The 27,146-nt window shown below is 47.8% G+C and overlaps 1 pseudogene; it reads left to right on the forward strand.

Moving 5' to 3' along the window:
• Positions 1 to 21,554, forward strand: part of LOC127640267 (protein O-mannosyl-transferase TMTC3-like) — a 95,535-nt pseudogene extending 73,981 nt beyond the window's left edge.
• Positions 21,555 to 27,146: the final 5,592 nt, after the last annotated feature.

The raw sequence follows: 27,146 nt of genomic DNA on the forward strand, positions 1-27,146 counted from the left end.
CATGCTACTCCGGGCTCTTACGTCCTTGAGTCGACATCCCAAGCTCATGCCTGAGCGGGTTTGTGACGCGGCAGGCTGGTCCTCTCCGCGCACATCCTTCGGTTTTTATGGCAGGCTCGTGCCTGAACACATTCGTGATGCGGCAGGCTGGTCCTTTCCGCACACGTTCATCAGTCTTCATGGGTTAGATGTTTCTGCTACTCTGGATTCTTACGTCCTTGAGTCGACATCCCAAACTCATGCCTGAACAAGTTTGTGACGCGGCAGGCTGGTCCTCTCCGCGCACATTCTTCAGTTTTTATGACAGGCTCATGCCTGAACAAGTTTGTGATGCGGCAGGCTGGTCCTCTCCGCACACATTCATCAGATTCTATAGTTTGGATGTTCATGCTACTCCGGGCTCCTATGCCCTTGAGTCGACATCTCAGCTCATGACTGAACAAGTTTATGATGTGGCAGGCTGGTCCTCTCCGCTCACATTCATCAGTTTTTATGACAAGTTTGTGTTGCAATAGGGTTCTCTTCGCACACATTCATCGAACTTTATGGGTTAGATGCTTTGCTACTCCGGACTCTTATGTCCTTGAGTCGACATCTCAGCTCATGCCTGAACAAGTTTGTGATGCGGCAGGCTGATCCTCTCCGCACACATTCATCAAAAATGAATGGCTTGGATGTTTATGCGACTCCGGGCCCCTATGCCCTTGAGCCGACATCTCAAGCTCATGTCTGAGACCTCTCGTGTTTTTGTGAGTACGCTGCACAACCGTAGGGGTCCGGACAGCCCCAAGTGCGGCGGCGTGGGTATTGCGTTCCCCTAGCGCTTAGCAGCGCAACATTGTAGTGAAGCCTTTTGTAAAGGAACGTCTCGGGTTACATGTGTAACCCTTGTTCCCTGAAAAGGCGGAACGAGATGTTGCGCTGCTTTGCCGCACTGGGACGTCCCAGGACTGCTCTTCAGAAAAAGGTATCTGTCGACACGCTGGTGACGCCTCTGTTTTATAGCCTGGCCACAGGTGCATCTAATGATCTTCACCAGCCGAGGCTATAAATTCAGGTCAATTTTCATTGACGTGTTTCACACAAATTCACAGCTGCTCACAATGCAAGATTGTTCCCCTAGCGCTTAGCAGCGCAACATCTCGTTCCGCCTTTTTCAGGGAACAAGGGTTACACATGTAACCCGAGACGTTTTCCAGGCCTGAAAAAGTCATGGACATTTCTACAGAATAAACCTAAGCTCTGAACGGTTTCTAGTGATGCCTCTTTAAACCAACTTATGCATTTCGTATAGTAAAAGGACAAAAATATTTGCAATACATTTTAAACGCACCAGAACTAATTATTTATTGTCATGGCCTAAACCAGGCATGTCTTAGTCCTGTTACAAATCTATAGGCAGTGGCCTCTGAACTGCTTATGGGTCCACCTTTCATGTAGGAAGCACATGAGAGGAAAATATTGAAAATATTATTTCTATACATAGAGTCAGAAATGAATGGAAATGCAATGTGGTTACAGCCCTGTTTAATGCATGCACTCACTGATCTCTGTGAAAACACATTGCCAGACCATTCAAGGGAAGAAGTATGCAACCTGCATGGCTCCCAACCATCTGAACGTCTACATTAACCTGACTAACCTGATCCGGGCATATTAATCTCGTCTGGAAGAGGCCGACCAACTCTACAGACAAGCAATCAGCATGAGACCTGACTTCAAGCAGGCCTACATCAGTCGGCAAGTGTCTGTTTGTGCTGACTGTGTCAAGAATTCCTCTGTGTCTGTAGACTTACGTGCTTATTGACGGGCCAAATGAAATTGAAAGGGTAATCAGTTGTATGACACACAGTATTTTGGCTTTGCAGAGGTTATTGAGAGTCATGTATCACATAGACCAAACTATTGCACTGAAAGAAATGTATGTTTGACACTGGAGAATATCCAAGAGAATACCTCTTTTCTAATAAAAAAAAAAAATCTAGCACCCGTATCTTAAATTTGTACACCCTTCCTGAACATTTTTTAACTCTCCGTCAGAAAATATTTAGAATAAATATAAACTGAAATCCAAAGGCATTTGGCCTTTCAGATATACTATTTTGACTATCAGATGTTTGCTGTTTTTGTTAAAATTTGCATCGTGAAAATTTACATTTTTCTCCTTTTGTGATTTCTCTTAACATGTCTTATCCTGTAAATTAAATGTTGATCAGATAAGCTATTGACAGTTGATTTACTGGAATGTCGTGGTTCTCATGAACATCAGGATTCTCTCTAAATCTATGAAGAGAGAGCAAACAAAGCAGACCAAAAAAAATCTAAACCAAAACCATTCATTTGATTTACTCAAACTATTTGCCAAGAAAATATTGCTTAAAGAAACCGATCTTTCTTGTTGTACATGTGTATTGTATTTTCAAGCTGTCCTGGTAGAGGTATTCAAAAAATGTCTTCTGTTTCTCTCAAAACACAGAGGGGAGCTTCTGTTGAAAATGAACAAGACTAGTGAGGCGTAGGACGCCTATCTACGAGCTTTGGAGCTGGACCATACCAATGCAGACCTCTGGTACAATCTGGCTATAGTCAATATTGAGATGAAGGACACCTCGGAAGCTCTGAGAAACTTCAACTGGCCCTAAATCCACACCACAAACTCGGCTCCTTGGTAACTGAAGATATTTTGATACTGTTTAGAAAAAGATTTAACCCATTAAAGGAACAGTGCATCCAAACTTCATCCATTGTGTAATCATTTTCTCTTCCCTCATGTTGTTATAAACCATATGATCATATGCAACACAAAAGGAGATGTTAAGCAGAATGTTAGGGACTGAGAGCCTCAGTCACCATTTACTTTCATTGTATGGAAAAAAAGATGCAATGAAAGTCAATGGGGAATGAAGTTAACATTCTGCCTACCATCTCTATCTGTTTTATCAAGCCACTATTTCCACTCTATTGAATGCTTTACTTGTGTTGGCACAATAAAAATAATTTCTTTGAAATATCTTCTTTTGAGAGCTATTTTTTATTTTATTTGTTAATCAGCATATCATGTAATTTATTGATTAAATAATTGCCCTAGAACTAAGCAATCAAATATTGTTGCACAATTTTGTATTCCCTTATTCTTGATTTATCAAATCTCAGCTTAAAAAATGTTGGCTCCTCGCCCAAAATGAATATTTTGTGGAGCACAATAGGAGATATTAGGCAGAATTTTAGCCTCAGTCACCATTCACTTTTATTGAAAGATAAAATGCAATATCTCCTTTTGTGTTCCATGGAAATAGAAAGTCTTACAGGTTTGAAACTACTAGCGGTAGAGTAAATATTGACGGAATTTTAGAGGGTGAACTAACCCTTTAAAGTGGTCAATGTACTCCAGGAAAGTTAATAATTGATTCAGATGAGGTCAGACACATAGACGTCAGGGGCTTAAGCCAAGTTGTAAACCTATACATTCTTTGCGTGCCACCTCAAGGTAAGGCAGCAAGCTCTCACCTAATTCAGCAATGTTCTCATGCCTGGGAATGTTAGCGTTTCATCCAAAAGCAATAACTTTAAATTGAAGGTGACTCATTGACCCTAACTCTGAATTTTATGTAATTTTTTACCTCTTAACTTTGAATAGCAGGAATAGAAGGATTCGCGAAGTTCGAGCAAGGATTTAGCTAAAGTCCGTTTGTCATTTGCCGGAGATTAACACACCTACACTGCAGCTGCAGTGTAAATAACATGAACACAACAGCTTTATTTGCACTTGGTTTTAGGACCGTTGTTCAGACTGTTTAATCATGTGACTGCGGAAACATGCGATGATCAATTCACAGGCCTGCTTGACACTGTTATTCTTTCATTTGTTTTTGTAGTTGTGCCCATCCATATTCATTTTCACATGAAAGCAAGTTTGCGAGTGTAAATGCTTTCTGCGGTTTCCCCACTTTTGGCCTAAAGTAGTTTTACTGAACAGTTTTCATGGGGTGATGGAAAGCTGACTGATACACCTTACTCTCATTCTAAACTTATCATTGTAACATAGGATGGTAAACATCGTAGATCTTGTTTCAAAGCCAAATAACAGAGCCAAAACACTAGAGATAACAACGCAAGGCATTCTGGCACATTTATCCTAAAAAAGAAAGAAGAAAGCTTAATCAATAATCAATAGTAATAAGCGCATCATATTGTGGGCGATGAGCGATCTATCACGGAGTACACTCTCCAGGGTTTCCACTATCATTGGAGTCCTGGAAATATAAGGGAATTTAATTGTGCTTTCCATCTCTGAAAACATCATGGAGAATACTAAAATCATAAAAGAAAGTTGTGGGGAAAGTTTTGGAAGTTACACTTTTGTTTGTCCACCCAATGAACCCTTTTCACATACCCAGGTTTGCAGACAAGAAGTAGAATCATAGTTGGGTAAACTTGAATGAAGGTGAATAGGAGACCACAACAAATAAAATTTTTGCTCACCCGTTTGCTCGAACAGCAAAAGAAAATATCAATGATTGTGCTTTCACAGCTTTTCAAAGATAGATAAAAGGGACCCGGGGACCCGGGGGAGCCCTTGTGAGTGGGGGAATAATATTTGGCCGGCAAGAGTGCGGGCCAGTGTGTGTGTGTAATACATAAGCACATAGTGGGAAGGGAAAGACAGAGCGGCGGTGCCGGTCTGTGTGGAATGTGTCCCGTCAGTGCAGCTCACCAGGGGAGCTGTAGCGTATTAAACCGCTAGTAGTTTTGCCTGCAGGGCGGGCACTTCCAGATTGTAAAATCTGACAAAGGTGGAGGGGGAAGCCCAGCCCGCTGCCACACATATGTCATGAATGGAAATCCCGCTGGACCATGCCCACGAGGAGGCCATGCCTCTAGTGGAGTGAGCCCTAATGCCTAACGGGCATGGTAGGTCTTTTGACGCCGTACGCGGCAGCAATAGCGTCCACTATCCATCTAGACAGTGTCTGTTTCGAGGCGGCGAAACCTTTGGTGCGCCCTCCGAACGAAACGAAAAGCTGCTCAGAGCGTCTGAAAGAGGTGGAGCGCGCAGTATACAATCTCAGTGCTCTGACTGGGCAAAGGAGATTGGCATCGCGTTCGCTATCGGATGCTGGCAGCGCCGATAGGGAAATGATTTGTGCTCTGAAAGGAGTACCGATCACCTTGGGGACATAGCCGTGTCTAGGCTTTAAAATGACCTTGGAGTCACTTGGTCCAAACTCAAGACACGCAGCGCTGACAGACAGCGCGTGAAGGTCTCCCACACGTTTAACTGATGACAGGGCAGTTAGAAAACGGTTTTGAGTGAAAGGTATTTCAAATCTACGGATTGAAGCGGTTCGAAAGGGGGCTTTCATAGCTTCGAGAACTACAGAAAGATCCCAGATAGGAACCGATGGGGGCGCGGGGGTTCATCCTTCTAGCTCCCCTGAGGAAGCGGATGACCAGCTCGTTTTTCCCAGTGACTGGCCGTGCAGGGGTTCAGCGAACGCCGCGACGGCCGCCACGTACACTTTGAGCGTGGATGGGGATCTGCCCTTATCCAGCAGCTCTTGTAAAAACACGAGCAGCGACGACACCCCACATGTCCGTGGGTCCAGGTCTCTGTTGGTGCACCATTTTGAAAACACAGACCATTTGGACGCATAGAGTCTTCTCGTGGAAGGGGCTCTAGCGTGTATGATAGTGTTTATTACTCCTTCTGGCAAAGCGACGGGTAGTCGTTGATCACCCACGCGTGCAGTGCCCAGCGCTCTGGGTGGGGATGCCAGATCGTGCCGCGAGCTTGAGAGAGGAGATCTGCTCTCACTGGAATGGGCCACGGGGCTGCCAGTGACAGCTGCGTAAGCTCCGGGAACCATGTCTGATTCTCCCAGCGCTGGGCTATGAGGAGCACAGAGTGACGCGTTTCCCTGATCCTCTGATTACCTGTGGCAATAGCGAGACGGGAGGGAAGGCGTAAAGCGGGCGGTTGGGCCAGTCCTGGGCCAGCGCGTCCTCGCTTGCAGTGAGAGTTCTCTTCTGACGCAAAGACGTGTATCTCTGCTCTGCCGAATATGCTCCATAACTTCTGGACTGTTTGAGCGTGCAGGGACCATTCCCCTGGGGAAATATTGTCTCTGGACAGTCTGTCTGGGCTGTCGTTCAGGTGGCCTGGCACGTGCGTAGCCCTCAGCGAGCACAGGTGGCACTGGGACCAACTCAGTATGCGTTTTGTCAGATGGAAGAGGTTCCTGGATCTGACACCGCCCTGACGGTTTAGATAGGATACCACAGATCTGTTGTCCGAACGGACTAGGACGTGGTGACCCTGAATGACCGGGAGGAAGCGCACGAGCGCGTACTTTACCGCTATCATTTCCAGACAATTTATGTGAAGGAGCTTTTCCTGAACTGACCATAGGCCAAAAACCGGAGAGCCCTCGCAGACCGCGCCCCAACCCGTGTTGGACGCGTCTGTCGAGATGACTTTTCGGCAAGATACAGCTCCCATCGTCTGATACCATTCGGCCACTGCCCAGGGCTGCAGAGCTGAGATACAGGTCTGAGTCACTCTGATCGGCTGGCGGCCCATGGCCCAAGCCCGGCGAGACGCGCGGGTGTTTAGCCAATGCTGAAGCGGGCGCATGCACAGTAAACCCAGCTGAAGTACTGCTGCGGCTGAGGCCATGTAACCTAGCATTCTCTGAAATTTTTTCAGAGGCGTGAGGCTGTTCATCTGAAAGGACGCGGCTAGTCGCTGAACACGGTGCGCGCGCTGTATAGATAAGCGAGCCGTCATCGCCATGGAGTCTAGTTCTATTCCAAGGAAGGAAATTGCCTGACTGGGCTGTAGTGAGCTCTTGGTCCAATTGACTGCAAGACCCAAACTGCTCAGATGACTGAGGAGAACTGTCCTGTGAGACAGAAGCTCCGTATGTGACTGTGCCAAAATCAGCCAATCGTCCAAATAGTTCAGAATTCGCAAGCCCTGACTCCGCAGGGGTGCGAGCGCCGCATCCATGCACGTCGTGAAAGTACGGGGTGCTAAAGACAGGCCGAACGTAAGGACGGTGTATTGATAAACCTGGCCGTCGAAGGTGAATCTCAAGAATGGCCTGTGACGGGGATTTATCTGAATCTGATAGACAGGAATCTTTCAGATCGAGAGAAATAAACCAGTCCCCCTGGCGCACATGCGCGAGGAGTTTCCTGATTGTAAGCATTTTGAACGGTCTTTTTGCGAGCACCTTGTTCAAAACCCTGAGATCTAATATTGGTCTGAGGCCGCCGTCTTTCTTGGGGACAAGAAAATAACGGCTGTAAAACCCCGACTCGCTCAGAGAAGGTGGCACTCTCTCTATGGCCCTTTTGCACAGAAGGTTTGCTATTTCTGAACGAAGCATTCAGGCTGCTTCCGTGTTCACAGTAGTTTCGAGCCGCGCTCTGAAGCGGGGAGGGCGGCGATCGAACTGTAGCAAATAGCCCTGTTTTATTGTGCTTAACACCCATTTGGATATCCCTGGGATAGCTTTCCACTCTTTGAAGCGTAACGCTAGAGGGTGAATGGCCAAGTGGCCCTGATTGCCGCACACAGCGAGCTGAACAGAATGTGTGAGCGCGCTTACTGTGCTTATGCATGACTGCTCGCAGACAGCAGGGACAGGCTGTTCTGTGAGTGACTTCCCGATTGAGGTGAATGGGGAAAGAGTCACATCTGTTAAGTGATGCGCGAGCATAGTCACGGGCATGGGACTTACATACAGAGAGGAGTTTGCTGGCCGTGTGACAGAGCGGGCAGAGAAGGGGCACGCGCATGGACTCGTGGGCGCGTTTATTGACTCTAACACTCGAACTGGCTATGCCCGCTTTATGTGAGTGGGCTCTGATAGGGACACGGGAAGTGTAATGCTTGTGTGTAGGGGTGAACACTGGATTGTGGGCACATTTTCTACACATAAGGCATGTTTGCTTTTTACAAGATTTCTTTGGGTCGCCGTGAAAACGGCATTTGAGTGCAGGCAAGCGGGCAGTATCACCGGCTTGTTGGCTGCTGAATCCACCACTGCAGTAGCCTGAGAGAAGGGGACTGACAGGGGGCGAAGCTTTGACGGTGGTCCGGCCGCGGCGGGACTGAGCCGTCGTTTCCTCAACAAAGCTAGGAGGACTTCGGTTGCTCAGGTTTCAGTGCAATCTTAGGCCGAGGCCCGCGGGGGGCGGCGGTCTGCGGCGGCTGTCTGAGCGCGATCTAGGGCGGCCGCGCTGTCGACGCTGAGAAGTCTGGCTTTGCTGAGCTGGGCGCTGTGAAGAGGCTCGTGCAGGCTTCTGGACTTCCGAGAAACGGTCAACAATGCCACTCACCGCGGAACCGAAGAGACCGGACGGAGAGAGCGGCGCGTTGAGGAACGTGAAGCGTTCAGCTTCTCCCATGTCGGCTAGCGTTAGCCATAGGTGTCTCTCGGTCACAGTCAGCGTGGCCATGCACTTCCCTAGGGCTTGAGCTGCAGCTTTGGTGGCGCGAAGGGCAAGATCCGTCGCGCTCCTTAGATCTGAAACAGCCTCTGGGTGCCTGCCTTTCTCATCCCACTCTCGAAGAAGGTCTGCTTGGAGGATCTGTAAGACGGCCATGGAATGCAGAGCGGATGCGGCTTGGCCGGCGGCGGCATAGGCGCAGCCAACACAGGCGGAAGTAGTTCTGCAGGCCTTAGACGGGAGCACTGGCTTAGACCGCCATCTCGCGGAGGGCAGGCAAAGGTGTGCTGCTACCGAATCCTCGACCGGGGGATGGAAGAGTAGCCCCTCTCGGTGGCGCCGTCCACCGAAGCGAGAGAGGTGGAGACATGGGATCGGTTCCTGGCCGAGAGAGGCGCGTTCCACGATTTAGAGAGCTCGGCGTGGAGTTCTGGCAGGAAGGGAGCGACCCCCGGGCCGCGGGCGCCGCGCGGCGACGGCTCTGAAGAAAGCAGCCATCGAGTCTGTTGGGAGCCTGCTCAGAGGGTGGTGACCACTCAAGCCCGAGGCGGTCGACGGCCTGTGTGAGGAGGCGCGTTAGTTCTTCTTCGACTCCGGCGCGGGTCCTGCTGGATTCCTGGGCCGAGGAGGAGGCTTGGGAGCCTGACCACTCCTCGCTGTCCGAAGCCATGATGGAACAGCAGCCCTTATTCTCCGCCTCGTCAACCGAGATGGCAGCAGTGCGGCCGCTCGCCGGCAACTGCGCATCCCGGGGGGGCGGGGAGGGTGAAAGCGAGGCTCGAGGGAGAGGCTCCGGCGAGGTAGTCGCTTCTAACACCGGTTCCGGCAGCCTTTGGGAGCGGCGCTTCTTTCTGCGCGGCGAAACGAAAGGCGGCGCGGCGGCTTCGGTCTTGAGTGCTTCGAGTCGAGCCCGCAGGGTCGACATCGGAAGCTCCTCGCAGAGGTCGCATCCGCCGTCAGCGAGGGCGAGCTCTGCATGTTCCAGTCCCAGGCAGAGAGCGCAGATGAGGTGGCGGTCTCTGGCGCTGAGAGGGGCGCGGCATGAGGCGCAGGTGGTGCGAGGCATCTTTAAAAAGACGCTCGTTGCTCTTTTTGTGAAGTTCGCTGAGGAACTAGCTTGCTCTAAAAAGCTCGCAGGATGGCTGAAGGTGGCGAAGACGGCCGGCTTCTTCGAGCGCTGTCCAAGCTTGCTAGATGCCCCTCGAACGGTGACGCGGCTTCTGCAGTTCAGAGATGCGAAGAGCTTCGCTGAATAGATGAAAATCAGGGTTCCAGCCTACGAACTTACGCTTATATGCACTCTAGCCACGCCCATTCTGGCGGGCTTTGATACAGCACGGGCGCCTCTCATTGGACGCGAGTTCACTCAAGTTCGTCTATAGGCTGCAGCAGTTGCCGCAGAGCAACCAATGAGCTCGCTAGCTAGCCCGCTCAAGGTATGCAGCTGCTGCACTGCGTTGACAATGGATACAAAATTAAGGATAATTTTTTGGCTTCAATATCTCAGTTGTATGACAGATAGTATTTTGGCTTTGCAGAGGTTATTGAGAGTCATGTATCACATAGACCAAACTATTGCACTGAAAGAAATGTATGTTTGACACTGGAGAATATCCAAGAGAATACCTCTTTTCTAATAAAAAAAAAAAATCTAGCACCCGTATCTTAAATTTGTACACCCTTCCTGAACATTTTTTAACTCTCCGTCAGAAAATATTTAGAATAAATATAAACTGAAATCCAAAGGCATTTGGCCTTTCAGATATACTATTATGACTATCAGATGTTTGCTGTTTTTGTTAAAATTTGCATCGTGAAAATTTACATTCTTCTCCTTTTGTGATTTCTCTTAACATGTCTTATCCTGTTAATTAAATGTTGATCAGATAAGCTATTGACAGTTGATTTACTGGAATGTCGTGGTTCTCATGAACATCAGGATTCTCTCTAAATCTATGAAGAGAGAGCAAACAAAGCAGACCAAAAAAAATCTAAACCAAAACCATTCATTTGATTTACTCAAACTATTTGCCAAGAAAATATTGCTTAAAGAAACCGATCTTTCTTGTTGTACATGTGTATTGTATTTTCAAGCTGTCCTGGTAGAGGTATTCAAAAAATGTCTTCTGTTTCTCTCAAAACACAGAGGGGAGCTTCCGTTGAAAATGAACAAGACTAGTGAGGCGAAGGACGCCTACCTACGAGCTTTGGAGCTGGACCATACCAATGCAGACCTCTAGTACAATCTGGCTATAGTCAATATTGAGATGAAGGACACCTCGGAAGCTCTGAGAAACTTCAACTGGCCCTAAATCCACACCACAAACTTGGCTCCTTGGTAACTGAAGATATTTTGATACTGTTTAGAAAAAGATTTAACCCATTAAAGGAACAGTGCATCCAAACTTCATCCATTGTGTAATCATTTTCTCTTCCCTCATGTTGTTATAAACCATATGATCATATGCAACACAAAAGGAGATGTTAAGCAGAATGTTAGGGACTGAGAGCCTCAGTCACCATTTACTTTCATTGTATGGAAAAAAAAGATGCAATGAAAGTCAATGGGGAATGAAGTTAACATTCTGCCTACCATCTCTATCTGTTTTATCAAGCCACTATTTCCACTCTATTGAATGCTTTACTTGTGTTGGCACAATAATGCAACATCTTTGAAATATCTTCTTTTGTGAGCTATTTTTTATTTTATTTGTTAATCAGCATATCATGTAATTTATTGATTAAATAATTGCCCTAGAACTAAGCAATCAAATATTGTTGCACAATTTTGTATTCCCTTATTCTTGATTTATCAAATCTCAGCTTAAAAAATGTTGGCTCCTCGCCCAAAATGAATATTTTGTGGAGCACAATAGGAGATATTAGGCAGAATTTTAGCCTCAGTCACCATTCACTTTTATTGAAAGATAAAATGCAATATCTCCTTTTGTGTTCCATGGAAATAGAAAGTCTTACAGGTTTGAAACTACTAGCGGTAGAGTAAATATTGACGGAATTTTAGAGGGTGAACTAACCCTTTAAAGTGGTCAATGTACTCCAGGAAAGTTAATAATTGATTCAGATAAGGTCAGACACATAGACGTCAGGGGCTTAAGCCAAGTTGTAAACCTATAGATTCTTTGCGCGCCACCTCAAGGTAAGGCAGCAAGCTCTCACCTAATTCAGCAATGTTCTCATGCCTGGGAATGTTAGCGTTTCATCCAAAAGCAATAACTTTAAATTGAAGGTGACTCATTGACCCTAACTCTGAATTTTATGTAATTTTTTACCTCTAACTTTGAATAGCAGGAATAGAAGGATTCGCGAAGTTCGAGCAAGGATTTAGCTAAAGTCTGTTTGTCATTTGCCGGAGATTAACACACCTACACTGCAGCTGCAGTGTAAATAACATGAACACAACAGCTTTATTTGCACTTGGTTTTAGGACCGTTGTTCAGACTGTTTAATCATGTGACTGCGGAAGCATGCAATGATCAATTCATAGGCCTGCTTGACACTGTTATTCTTTCATTTGTTTTTGTAGTTGTGCCCATCCATATTCATTTTCACATGAAAGCAAGTTTGCGAGTGTAAATGCTTTCTGCGGTTTCCCCACTTTTGGCCTAAAGTAGTTTTACTGAACAGTTTTCATGGGGTGATGGAAAGCTGACTGATACACCTTACTCTCATTCTAAACTTATCATTGTAACATAGGATGGTAAACATCGTAGATCTTGTTTCAAAGCCAAATAACAGAGCCAAAACACTAGAGATAACAACGCAAGGCATTCTGGCACATTTATCCTAAAAAAGAAAGAAGAAAGCTTAATCATTTGGAAAAGGCACCGTTTCAATGGAACCACTTAAACATATAAAACCAGTTAATGTGGTTTAACAAACCAAAATATCTCTACTCCATCACCCAGGGCGGCACGGTGGTGGTGGTGCCTCACAGCAAGAAGGTCGTGGGTTCAAACCCTGGTTGCCCCGGCCTTTCTGTGTGGAGTTTGCATGTTCTCCCCGTGTCTGCGTGGGTTCTCTCCGGGTACTCCGGCTTCCTCCCACCATCCAAAAGACATGCAGGCTAGGTTAATTGGTGTCTCCAAAAAAATTGCCCTAGATGTGGAGGTGAGTGTGAGTGTATGTCTGTCTATGTGTGGCCCTGCGATGGACTGGCGACCTGTCCAGGGTGTCCCCTGCCTTTTGCCCAATGTTAGCTGGGATAGGCTCCAGCCCCCCGCGACCCTGTACACAGGATAAGCGGTTGACGATGGATGGATGGATGGATGGAACTCCATCACCCCATGAAAACTGACATGGTCTAGCAATAAGCGCATCATATTGTGGGCGATGAGCGATCTATCACGGAGTACACTCTCCAGGGTTTCCACTATCATTGGAGTCCTGGAAATATAAGGCAATTTTTTAATTGTGCTTTCCATCTCTGAAAACATCATGGAGAATACTAAAATCATAAAAGAAAGTTGTGGGGAAAGTTTTGGAAGTTACACTTTTGTTTGTCCACCCAATGAACCCTTTTCACATACCCAGGTTTGCAGACAAGAAGTAGGATAGTTGGGTAAACTTGAATGAAGGTGAATAGGAGACCACAACAAATAAAATTTTTGCTCACCCGTTTGCTCGAACAGCAAAAGAAAATATCAATGATTGTGCTTTCACAGCTTTTCAAAGATAGATAAAAATATAGAGCTCTGGCTAACAGCAATAAAAAGAGAGATAAAGGTTACATTTTCTGTCATTTCCTCAGCAGCTTTTAGAAGCCTCATAGCAGCCGTGGGAACATGATTTTTAAAACTTACTCCAGGGTAATACAAAGTTCAGTGTTATGAATTTACTCCAAGTATTTAAAAGATTGGAAATATAAAAAAGTTTGCTACATTTACATTGCTAAATTAGGACAAACATTTCATAAGGGTCCATGGAGGTAATTAAATGGTCTCAATTTATTTTCTCTGAATTTGGGCACAGGTGAACCAAATCTGTCAAAGGACAAATCAAATCAAAATAATCAAAGAGAACCGTTTCAAGTCAACTTAATATTGAGCAAATGTGTAGTTGCTGCATTTTGTTTTGCAGGGCAGTGCTTGGCTCTAATACAGTTTCCACAGTCATAGAAAACGAATCGGTTACCCGGAGGAGCCCTTGTGAGTGGGGGAATAATATTTGGATGGCAAGAGTGCGGGCCAGTGTGTGTGTAATACATAAGCACATAGTGGGAAGGGAAAGACAGAGCGGCGGTGCCGGTCTGTGTGGAATGTGTCCCGTCAGTGCAGCTCACCAGGGGAGCTGTAGCGTATTAAACCGCTAGTAGTTTTGCCTGCAGGGCGGGCACTTCCAGATTGTAAAATCTGACAAAGGTGGAGGGGGAAGCCCAGCCCGCTGCCACACATATGTCGTGAATGGAAATCCCGCTGGACCATGCCCACGAGGAGGCCATGCCTCTAGTGGAGTGAGCTCTAATGCCTAACGGGCATGGTAGGTCTTTTGACGCGTACGCGGCAGCAATAGCGTCCACTATCCATCTAGACAGTGTCTGTTTCGAGGCGGCGAAACCTTTGGTGCACCCTCCGAACGAAACGAAAAGCTGCTCAGAGCGTCTGAAAGAGGCGGAGCGCGCAGTATACAATCTCAGTGCTCTGACTGGGCGCCGATAGGGAAATGATTTGTGCTTTGAAAGGAGTACCAATCACCTTGGGGACATAGCCGTGTCTAGGTTTTAAAATGACCTTGGAGTCACTTGGTCCAAACTCAAGACACGCAGCACTGACAGACAGCGCGTGACGGTCTCCCACACGTTTAACTGATGACAGGGCAGTTAGAAAAACGGTTTTGAGTGAAAGGTATTTCAAATCCACGGATTGAAGCGGTTCGAAAGGTGGGGCTTTCATAGCTTCGAGAACTACAGAAAGATCCCAGATAGGAACCGATGGGGGGCGCGGGGGGTTCATCCTTCTAGCTCCCCTGAGGAAGCGGATGACCAGCTCGTTTTTTCCCAGTGACTGGCCGTGCAGGGGTTCAGCGAACGCCGCGACGGCCGCCACGTACACTTTGAGCGTGGATGGGGATCTGCCCTTATCCAGCAGCTCTTGTAAAAGCACGAGCAGCGACGACACCCCACATGTCCGTGGGTCCAGGTCTCTGTCGGTGCACCATTTTGAAAACACAGACCATTTGGACGCATAGAGTCTTCTCGTGGAAGGGGCTATAGCGTGTATGATAGTGTTTATTACTCCTTCTGGCAAAGCGACGGGTAGTCGTTGATCACCCACGCGTGCAGCGCCCAGCGCTCTGGGTGGGGATGCCACATCGTGCCGCGAGCTTGAGAGAGGAGATCTGCTCTCACTGGAATGGGCCACGGGGCTGCCAGTGACAGCTGCGTAAGCTCCGGGAACCATGTCTGATTCTCCCAGCACGGGGCTATGAGGAGCACCGAGTGACGCGTTTCCCTGATCCTCTGCATTACCTGTGGCAATAGCGAGATGGGAGGGACGGCGTAAAGCGGGCAGTTGGGCCAGTCCTGGGCCAGCGCGTCCTTGCTTTTCGAGAAAAATACTGGGCAGTGAGAGTTCTCTTCTGACGCAAAGAGGTCTATCTCTGCTCTGCCGAATATGCTCCATAACTTCTGGACTGTTTGAGCGTGCAGGGACCATTCCCCTGGGGAAATATTGTCTCTGGACAGTCTGTCTGGGCCGTCGTTCAGGTGGCCTGGCACGTGCGTCACCCTCAGCGAGCGCAGGTGGCACTGGGACCAACTCAGTATGGGTTTTGTCAGATGGAAGAGGTTCCTGGATCTGACACCGCCCTGACGGTTTAGATAGGATACCACAGATCTGTTGTCCGAACGGACCAGGACGTGGTGACCCTGAATGACCGGGAGGAAGCGCACGAGCGCGTACTCGACCGCTATCATTTCCAGACAATTTATGTGAAGGAGCTTTTCCTGAACTGACCATAGGCCAAAAACCGGAGAGCCCTCGCAGACCGCGCCCCAACCCGTGTTGGACGCGTCTGTCGAGATGACTTTTTGGCGAGATACAGCTCCCATCGTCACTCCCCGCTGATACCATTCGGCCACTGCCCAGGGCTGCAGAGCTGAGATACAGGTCTGAGTCACTCTGATCGGCTGGCGGCCCGTGGCCCAAGCCCGGCGAGACGCGCGGGTGTTTAGCCAATGCTGAAGCAGGCGCATGCACAGTAAACCCAGCTGAAGTACTGCTGCGGCTGAGGCCATGTAACCTAGCATTCTCTGAAATTTTTTCAGAGGCGTGAGGCTGTTCATCTGAAAGGACGCGGCTAGTCGCTGAACATGGCGCTGCGCTGTGTAGATAAGCGAGCCGTCATCGCCATGGAGTCTAGTTCTATTCCAAGGAAGGAAATTGCCTGACTGGGCTGTAGTGAGCTCTTGGTCCAATTGACTGCAAGACCCAAACTGTTCAGATGACTGAGGAGAACTGTCCTGTGAGACAGAAGCTCCGTATGTGACTGTGCCAAAATCAGCCAATCGTCCAAATAGTTCAGAATTCGCAAGCCCTGACTCCGCAGGGGTGCGAGCGCCGCATCCATGCACTTCGTGAAAGTACGGGGTGCTAAAGACAGGCCGAACGTAACGACGGTGTATTGATAAACCTGGCCGTCGAAGGTGAATCTCAAGAATGGCCTGTGACGGGGATTTATCTGAATCTGAAAGTAGGCATCTTTCAGATCGAGAGAAATAAACCAGTCCCCCTGGCACACATGCGCGAGGCGTTTCCTGATTGTAAGCATTTTGAACGGTCTTTTTGCGAGCACCTTGTTCAAAACCCTGAGATCTAATATTGGTCTGAGGCCGCCGTCTTTCTTGGGGACAAGAAAATAACGGCTGTAAAACCCTGACTCGCTCAGAGAAGGTGGCACTCTCTCTATGGCCCTTTTGCACAGAAGGTTTGCTATTTCTGAACGAAGCATGCAGGCTGCTTCCGTGTTCACAGTAGTTTCGAGCCAGCTCTGAAGCGGGGAGGGCGGCGATCGAACTGTAGCAAATAGCCCTGTTTTATTGTGCTTAACACCCATTTGGATATCCCTGGGATAGCTTTCCACGCTTTGAAGCGTAACGCTAGAGGGTGAATGGCCAAGTGGCCCTGATTGCCGCACACAGCGAGCTGAACAGAATGTGTGAGCGCGCTTACTGTGCTTATGCATGACTGCTCGCAGACAGCAGGGACAGGCTGTTCTGTGAGTGACTTCCCGATTGAGGTGAATGGGGAAAGAGTCACATCTGTTAAGTGATGCACGAGCATAGTCATGGGCATGGGACTTACATACAGAGAGGTGTTTGCTGGCCGTGCGACAGAGCGGGCAGAGAAGGGGCGCGCGCACGGACTCGTGGGCGCGTTTATTGACTCTAACACTCGAGCTGGCTGTGCCCGCTTTATGTGAGTGGGCTCTGATAGGGACACGGGAAGTGTAATGCTTGTGTGTAGGGGTGAACACTGGATTGTGGGCACATTTTCAACACATAAGGCATGTTTGCTTTTTACAAGATTTCTTTGGGTCGCCGTGAAAACGGCATTTGAGTGCAGGCAAACGGGCAGTATCACCGGCTTGTTGGCTGCTGAATCCACCACTGCAGTAGCCTGAGAGAAGGGGACTGACAGGGGGCGAAGCTTTGACGGTGGTCCGGCCGCGGCGGGACTGAGCCGTCGTTTCCTTAACAAAGCTAGGAGGACTTCGGTTGCTCAGGTTTCAGCGCAATCTTAGGCCGAGGCCCGCGGGGCGGCGGTCTGCGGCGGCTGTCTGAGCGTGATCTAGGGCGGCCGCCCTGTCGACGCTGAGAAGTCTGGCTTTGCTGAGCTGGGCGCTGTGAAGAGGCTCGTGCAGGAGGCTGGTCACGTGGGCGGCCTGCAGAGGAGCTAGCGCGACGAGGCAGGAAGAGATTCATGGCTTGGGTGGCTTTCTGGACTTCCGAGAAACGGTCAACAATGCCACTCACCGCGGAACCGAAGAGACCGGACGGAGAGAGCGGCGCGTTGAGGAACGTGGAGCGTTCAGCTTCTCCCATGTCGGCTAGCGTTAGCCATAGGTGTCTCTCGGTCACAGTCAGTGCGGCCATGCACTTCCCTAGGGCTTGAGCTGCAGCTTTGGTGGCGCGAAGGGCAAGATCCGTCGCGCTCCTTAGATCTGAAACAGCCTCTGGGTGCCTGCCTTTCTCATCCCACTCTCGAAGAAGGTCCGCTTGGACGATCTGTAAGACGGCCATGGAATGCAGAGCGGATGCGGCTTGGCCGGCGGCGGCATAGGCGCGGCCAACACAGGCGGAAGTAGTTCTGCAGGCCTTAGACGGGAGCACTGGCTTAGACCGCCATCTCGCGGAGGGCAGGCAAAGGTGTGCTGCTACCGAATCCTCGACCGGGGGGATGGAAGAGTAGCCCCTCTCGGTGGCGCCGTCCATCGAAGCGAGAGAGGTGGAGACATTGGGATCGGTTGCTGGCCGAGAGAGGCGCGTTCCACGATTTAGAGAGCTCGGCGTGGAGTTCCGGCAGGAAGGGAGTGGCCCGGGCCGCGGCCGCCGCGCGGCGATGGCTCGGAAGAAAGCAGCCGTCGAGTCTGTTGGGAGCCTGCTCAGAGGGCGGTGACCACTCGAGCCCGAGGCGGTCGACGGCCTGTGTGAGGAGGCGCGTTAGTTCTTCTTCGACTCCGGCACGGGTCCTGCTGGATTCCTGGGCCGAGGAGGAGGCTTGGGAGCCTGACCACTCCTCGCTGTCCGAAGCCATGATGGAACAGCAGCCCTTATCCTCCGCCTCGTCATCCGAGATGGCAGCAGTCGCGGCCGCTCGGCGGCAACTCGCGGCGTCCGGGGGCGGGAGGGTGAAGCGAGGCTCGAGGGAGAGGCTCCAGCGAGGTAGTCGCTTCTAAGACCGGTTCCGGCAGCCTTTGGGAGCGGCGCTTCTTTCTGCGTGGCGAACGAAAGCGGCGCGGCGGCTTCGGTCTTGAGTGCTTCGAGTCGAGCCCGCAGGGTCGACATCGGAAGCTCCTCGCAGAGGTCGCATCCGCCGTCAGCGAGGGCGAGCTCTGCATGTTCCAGTCCCAGGCAGAGAGCGCAGATGAGGTGGCGGTGTCCGGCGCTGAGAGGGGCGCGGCATGAGGCGCAGGTGGTGCGAGGCATCTGTAAAAGACGCTCGTTGCTCTTTTTGTGAAGTTCGCTGAGGAACTAGCTTGCTCTAAAAGGATACGTCGCCGGATGGCGTAGCTCGCAGGGATGGCTGAATGTGGCGAAGACGGCCGGCTTCTTCGAGCGCTGTCCAAGCTTGCTAGATGCCCCTCGAACGGTGACGCGGCTTCTGCAGTTCAGAGATGCGAAGAGCTTCGCTGAATAGATGAAAATCAGGGTTCCAGCCTACGAACTTACGCTTATATGCACTCTAGCCACGCCCATTCTGGCGGGCTTTGATACAGTGACGGCGCGGGTGCCTCTCATTGGACGCGAGTTCACTCAAGTTCGTCTATAGGCTGCAGCAGTTGCCGCAGAGCAACCAATGAGCTCGCTAGCTAGCTAGCCCGCTCAAGGTATGCAGCTGCTGCACTGCGTTGACAATGGATACAAAATTAAGGATAATTTTTTGGCTTCAATATCTCAGAAAAGATGAATCTTTCCCGTAGCGTAAGCTAGCTTACGCAATACGAGAGAACCTCTCGTAAGAGAACATGAAAATATCAGGCAATTTTGAATTAGTGATTTGCAAGTCTTTAAAATAAGATCTTACACATAAAAGGTCTAGTGGGATATTTCTTTAGTGAGTATACAATTTTCAAGTTATGCTCAGCTGTAAAATATTTTGTTAGCTTGAAATTGCTCTTTGTGAGAGCAGTCTCAAGAAAATTTAATCTGGTACATTTTCCAGTAATCATGATCAGTTGGGAAAAGTCATAGAAATTTATTAGTTGAACAATGTGGAAGCCTTGACTTTCCTACACTTTACACAGTCACATTTCACAAACACAAAATGTGACAAAAAGCCAAAAATAACATTCCCTGTCTGTCGCTCTCTTTGACGTTGTGTCGGAGAAGTGACACTAGGAGTCTCTCGAGCACCAAATATACCTCTGGTCTATGAAAAAAGGCCAATGAGAAGTTGACAGATAGTATTTGCATACCCCGCCCCCGGACATATGGGTATAAAGGCGAGGAAATACTATGAGTTCATTCAGAAATTTTCTTCGGAGCCGATGGTTGTGCATGCTGTTTGTTATGAGTCACACCTGTTCCTGTATTCCTCTGACGCTCTGCATGTTGTTGAATTCTACGGCGCATTACAGCTGCTTTCTCCTTTTCTGCACGGCAGTGCAGTTGCCCTTGGGCGCATCGACAGCGCAGTTAAAAGAGTTATTTTCTAAAAGAGCAAATACACAGCTGGCGTTCCTGCATATTTTTTGGGGCATTGGGGAAGGGTACGTGCAGTCTGACACAGCTGGTCGTCTTGGCATGTAAAATACCTGCCCGATACTGTGTCAGCAGAACACGTACACGGTTCAGCGCATGGCGTGATTTAAATTGGACCCCTAGTGTCGCTTCTCCGACACAACATCGAAGAGAGCGACAGACGGGGAACGTCTAGGTTGTGGATGTAACCTCTGTTCCCTGATGGAGGGAACGAGACATTGTGTCCTCCCGGCCACATCGCTGAGCTGAGCTGCTGTAGTGGCCGGACCATTTCCGAAATCCTGAATGAGCTCATACTAATTCCTCGCCTTTACACCCATATGTCCGGGGGGCGGGGAATGCAAATACTATCTGCCAACTTCTCATTGGCCTTTTTTCATAGATCAGAGGTATATTCGGTGCTCAATAGAGACCCCTAGTGTCGCTTCTCCGACACAACGAGAAAACATAGCTGTGGTAGCATTGCGGTCGTAGCTTTCTTTTGTCATGAGAGAAAGCCACTTCAGCCGCCCCCCGTGCCTCGCCTCTTTCCTACGGGATTGAGGCAGGCGCCGTGGGCGATGGAGGTGATTTGGGGATAATGACGGGCTGCATTCGCCGGGTAAATCCCCGCGAACCACCCACCTCCCCAGCACGCTTGCTTGCTCCCATCTGAGCTTGGGATGAGTTCATCCGTAACCTAGACATTTTTTTTTTTTTTTTAAATAAACACCAATTAATTTCAATCCTATAATTGTATATACATTTTAATATATAAAATATAATATATAAAATTACTTAACAATATTTTTGCATCAGCCTCGATCTATCCTTTAATTTTCTTATTGCTTTTTATTAGGTGAGGCAAAATTTAGTCCAGATGCCAACTGTCGCTTTCTCACCTATGTGAAAGAGGAGCCAAACAATGCTAATGGCTACTTCAACCTATGAATGTGAGCGCTGGATGCGGGAGGCCATTCAACTGCAAACCGGCTTCTGCAGTGCTTTGTTTAACCTGGCGCTGCTCTATTCCTAGTCACAACGTGAACTGGATGCTCTCCCAGTGCTGGATGAACTTCTACAGTACCACCTCGAGCATGTCAAAGGCAACATCCTTATGAATCATTGCAAAGATACACTCTGCGCTAAGGCCTGTTTCAAATGCATTATAAATATGGACCCCAGCAATGTGCAAGCCTAGCACAACCTTTACATTGTGCACTTCGAAGAATGGGAACTGGAGCGTGCCAAGCATTGTCTAATGGAGACGTTAGCCATGGCTCCACACGAAGAGTATATACGCTGCCACTTCACCATTGTATGCAACAAAATGTCCACCATGAGCACCGCAGGACAGCTTATAACACCAACAGGGGGCAGTGTGGCAGAGAAACCACAACAACAACAGGACAAAAAAAGGAGGAGGAGGAATAAGAGGAAGAGGAAGGGCAGGGAATTGCCTTGGGAGCAGGGGAGGGGGCCAGGAAAGAGAAGAATTTGAGGAAATCCTGCCACGCAGAAAGCATCTGCACTCAGGGCTATGGCCAATCAAAGAAGCTGGATGCAAGCCAGTCTGACAAGCAGACTAAAAGCAAATCCACAAAAGAGATTAAAGATATAGAAAAGAACTGCCACCTTGAAGAGACTGGAGGAGATTGAGTGCATATTAAGCAGTGATTAACCTTGTTTATCAACCACCACACTGCGAGACTCTACTTTTCAAATTGAGCCCTTTTTTTTGCATGATTTCTCTGTGCTTTTGTTCGATTGTTTTGTTTTTTTTGTTTGATGTTGTATATTGTGGGTATACCTCATTTTATCTCTGGCTTTAATTATGTAAAGCTGCAAAGATTAAAAAAAGGTGTGCGCTCAAATGTTCAACAAAAAAGCACAACTTTGGGTACTTTTTCTTAACCTCCCTACACAAAAAAACTGCTTCTCATTTTAACCATCAATTTTTTTTACGATGGTCTATCTATGTATTCAATCACTGGATTAGTTTTTGTCACTTTTTTGCATATTGATTGTTACCACTGGGAGTTATGAAATGCATATTGCCCATATTAAAAAAGAAAACAAATGGTATTATACGCTAGCCCATTTTAAAGCAGGGTCTCTGGGTGGGTCGTCAGATGGCTGTTGGGTTTAAGCTCAGAATGCCCCTCCCCCACATCTTTTTTCCCTTTGCATGACATCACACTTCCTCGTATTCTCTGCCGCTGTTTGTTCACATGTGTTATTATTGCTGTTCTTTTTTTTGGTCTCGACACAGATTCATGTCAGTGTTTAATTATATCCCTCTTACATAATCCAAATAAGGGTCACCACCCTCTCCAGCCCTCCTTGTCGATGCTTTTCAGTGTGGCTTCTGTTATTTTAATATTTTGTTATTTACTACTTAATGCATGTTCTTCATGCTGTACCACATGGCTTTTCATGTGGTACAGCATGAAGTCTACTAGACAAAGTCTACAGTAACTCAGATAACCGCTCCATACAATTGTGGTGAGAAGAATATCATCTCAGAATGCTATTCTGAGATGCAGGTTGGTGCTGTTTTCACAGCACGAGGGGGATCTACACAATATTAGGCAGGTGGTTTTACTGTTGTGGCTGATCGGTGTATCTGTACCACACAAAAATGTAGCTTTATAATCAAGCCTTAGGGCCCTTACATAGTCAACGTGAGCTACGCGAGCAAGCAACGCGAGTGACGCGAGCGACGTGCTCCCATTCATAGCCCGCAAGCAGACACACGTGTCACGGGCGATGCGTGAAATGCAATACACCGCTCCCGCAACAGGGGGTAGTAGAGTCTGGTGATATTAGTAGAGTCGGGTCACGTCATATTCAGACCAAAATGGCAACTGAAGACTGGCAACTGACTTTTTGTGCGCCCTAGTAAACTTTTCACGGTGATTTTTCTAGTCCGTTTTCACATTCTCTACGGTCTTTCCCATCGCGGTTGCAACCTCCCTCCAGGCATTTTCCAACGCTATTTTATTGGAGTGTAATTGCGACTGAACTGTCGTATAAATGTGGATGTATGCGTATAAGCTCGCATAATTTTTCCTCTTCGCCCGCCATTGTAATCAAATCTTCTTCTGTAAACATAATATACTTGAATTAATGTACAATACTTGCAATGTCGCCCCCACCGACACCGCGTAGTATTGCGCGCATCTGTGCGTCGCGTATCAAAAACTAGGACGACACATTTGGCTACGCATCGACGCATAATGGCGGCGAAGCGTAGCGAAGCGTAGCGTTTCAGACGCGTACGCGTACCGATGCGTTGACTATGAAAGGGCCCTTAAAAGGCTTGTTTACCCAAAAATGAATTTCTGTCATCATTTACTCAACCTTGAGTCATTCTGTACTTGTATTACTTTCTTTCAACAAAAGTAGATTTTAAGCAGAATGACAGCCTATGTCACTATTCACTTTCATTACATGGAATAAAGATTTAGTGAAAGAGAATGGTGACTGAGGTTAACATTCTGCCAAAAATCTCCTTTTGTTTTTGGAACAGGTTCATTGAAGGTGTAAGGAAGCAGGAGATGGTGAAATCCAACTCAAAAATTTTTACTCAAAAGTTTTATTTTTAAACAAACAAAAAAAACCCTAGCTTTTCAGCAGAATCTCCAAATGGCAACATAAATAGCACAGTCTTAGGGTTAGAGTGGTCGCTCTCTCTCTCCCTCACTGATGTCTGGCTTGCTCTTAAATCCATCTCCAACTCTCACTGCAATGACAAACAGCTGTTAGAGACGTTGATGATCCTTACCGTTCTTATCTCCCGATCTTGCTCTCCATTCACAAGCCATCGCTCCACCACGCCCCCACCACCATAGTGTTCTATGGTGAAAGGAAAATCATACGAGTTTTTGATTAAGTTATTACAGAATCTTACATTTTTCATTTTCACTATCCCTTTAAGCAGAAAAAACCTTTTGAACTAACAGCATCACATAGCTTGACATTTTTGTGGGATCTTTAAGCTTTCGTATTAAGTACTAAATCATGCTCTTTATCCACTGACACATGTTACTTTAATATTTTAATATAATGTTCTGCAGATGATCTGGAAATCGTTATGCTGCTGGTATTGTAGTCGCAGACATGTTAGGCCTATTGATTTCTGTGAAGCAAAATAGCCATACTCTCTTGCTGGAATGCGTGAAGCTTAGTGACAAGCCGCTGTTTTACTGTTGACTTTGAAGGCTGGCCCTGAAATATCTCCTCTGACCTAATAGATCATCTTCACAGGAAAAGGGAACCAAAGAATGTGCCAATCTGTCAGAATATAGAAGTCCACTAAGCATTTAGGGGTTATGCATTTCCATATATTTCATCTACACAACATTGACGCTATTAACACTAATGTGTATTCTTTGCTGGCTGTCTTGGGCACATATGATATACTTGATAACTATGTGTTGCTATTAAACACTATATTTAAAAAGCCACCTGAAGTAGCATTAACCATTGCCTTTATTTTATTGAAGAGATAGTTCACTCAAAAAATACATTCTGTTTACTCAAATTATTTACTATCACGTAAATGACTTTCTTCATACAAAAGGTGAATTTTCTGTGAAAAATAATGAAATCATTAATGAAAGTGACTGGGGCTTTCAAGTTCCAAAATTTCACAAAAAACTAAACAAAAAACCAAACAAACAAAAGTGGTCCATATGACTCGTGCGCTATATTTCAAGTCTTCTGAAGATAGTTCTTCTGATAAGTAGCAAGATAAGACGTGTGAACATAGACACTTTTTATACATTGAGCCAATTTACAAAAGCAATCTGAATGATTTGTTCATGAATCAGGTTCCCGAGCTCAACTCAAAGACTCAATGATCTGGTGACAGTGATTAACAGCTCACTGGATAGGAAGATTATCAGTGAATAACAACATACATTTCTGTTATTCGTCACACAATCGCTATATAGCTTCAGAACACTTAAAATATTGCACACAAGTCATATTGACCACTTTAATTGTGCTTTTTTGTAGTTTTGGAGCTTGATAGTCCCAGTGAATGAAGTGAACCTCATTCACTTTATTATATGGAATCTTTTGTTTTCCACAAGAGAGATGTAGTCATACAGGATTGGCGCTACACAGAGGTGAGTAAATAAGAAGGGAATTGTCAGTTTTATGTGAACTACTCCTTCAAGTAGCGAGGAACCATGTTTTTCCACAGTATTATTGATTATCTCCTCATTTGAGGAGCCTTTTGAGATGTGTTTTCAGTAAAACTAGTTTGTGCAACATCTGTGCATCTGCCTCTTGTTTATTTTATTTTTAGTTTGATGGTTGCTCCTGTATCATATATACACTGTTCAGCAACAACATTAAAACCACCTGCCTAATATTGCGTAGGTCCCCCTATTGCCGCCAAAACAACTTTGTGGACGGAAATGCCCTGTTGATGAGAGAGGTCAACAGAGAATGGCCAGACTGGTTCAAACTGACAAAGTCTACAGTAATTCAGATAACCACTCTGTACAATTGTGGCAAAAATAATATAATCTCAGAATGTTATTCTGAGATGCAGGTTGCCTCTGTTCCCCGTCTGTCACTCTCTTCGACGTTGTGTTGGAGAAGTGACACTAGGGGTCTCTCTTGAGCACCGAATATACCTCTGATCTATGAAAAAAGGCCAATGAGAAATTGGCAGCTAGTATTTGCATACCCCGCCCTTGGACATACGGGTGTAAAGTCGAGGAAATACTAGAGTACATTCAGAAAATTTCTTTGGAGCCGTTGGTTGTGCATGCTGTTCGCATGAGATCACACCAGTTCCAGTATTCCTCTGAAGCTCTGCATGCTGTTGGATTGACAGCGCATTGCAGCGGTAATTTCTCCTTCTTTGCACGGCAGTGCAATTGCCCCTGGGCACTTCGACAGGGCAGAAACCCAAACTCAAAGAGAGTTATTTAAAAGAGTGATTTCTCTAAAAGAGCAATACACAGCGGCGTTGAACGTCCTTTTTAGGATGCGTCTTTATAAAGATGCCCTTCCGCCCCTGTGTAGTTCCTGGATGCGGTAGAGTGCTCTCCGCTTCAGATGGCCACATGCGTTGTCTTGTGTGTCTGGGTAGCGATCACACCGAGGCTGTGTTTGTGGATGGTTCATGCTCTCACTGCGAGGGCATGACCATGGCAACGTTGCAGTCGTGGCTCGCTTTCAACCAAAAGCAAGCCACTCCAGCCGCCCCCCACATTACTCTTCTTCCCACGGGATTGAGGATGGTGCGAGTGGCGCTGGAAGCAATCTGGGGATGGCAGCGGGTGTGGCTCCATCGGGTACCCCCCCCTCGGACCACCCGTCCCCCGGCATGCTCGTTGACTTCCGTCCGTGCTCGAGGCAACAGCGGCTCGCCTCACAGCCAGCCTGCCTATCCTCTGGAGCTCGAAGCAGATGAGCTCATCGCTGCATCGGAGAGCGAAATGTCTGACGCAGATGACTACCTTGGGCTGCCGCCTTCAGGCCAGCACGCCCAAGCTGAGGCTGACGCTCAGATGTCCGACATGCAAGTCTGCTCACCGAGGGCGTCCCCCTGCGAAGAAACAACAAGCTGCTCCGCCTCAACCTGGGCCCAGCTCTCAGCCCACGCGTCAAGTGCTCCGCAGGAAGCAGACGCCTCCCGTCTCACGGACCCCCTCGAGGACCCGGAAGGCTCCCAGGCACTCCTGAGACGGACGACACAGAGCCCAAGACATTAACTCCGGAGATAGTAAGACCACTCCATCCCCCGGTGGAGGGCCGGGAGGAGAATCTTCTTTTGAATTCATTTCATTTGCTGCTCCCCTTAACCAGGGCAGCGGTACCCTAATTCTCAATAAAAAAGCTATTTCCTTTGTCTCTGGGTGATCTGGCCCGCAAATGCTGGCCGGCATGCTGAACGCCCTCACAGAGACCAGGTCCCAGATCCGCCTTCAGCCCCATGACTGTCCCCTGGCCGGCCGGTTCTGACGAGTCCAGAGGACGCCACTACAGGACCTCCTCCTCAGTCACTAACCCACAAATTCCTGCGTGCGGAGATCCTGCGTGTCTTTTGAGCTACTCTTTTACTCAAAGACACGATAGAGCCTGTCCCTCCAACCGAAATGGAGAAGGGTTTCTACAGCCCTAACTTCATTGTACCCAAGAAAGGCGGCGGCTTACGACCGATCTTGGACTTGCGAGTTTTCAACCGGGCCCTGCTCAAACTCCCGTTCAAAATGCTCATGCAAAAGTGTATCTTAACATGCATCCAGCA

This window comes from Xyrauchen texanus, chromosome 49, assembly GCF_025860055.1.
Source record: "Xyrauchen texanus isolate HMW12.3.18 chromosome 49, RBS_HiC_50CHRs, whole genome shotgun sequence".
Taxonomy (NCBI): domain Eukaryota; kingdom Metazoa; phylum Chordata; class Actinopteri; order Cypriniformes; family Catostomidae; genus Xyrauchen; species Xyrauchen texanus.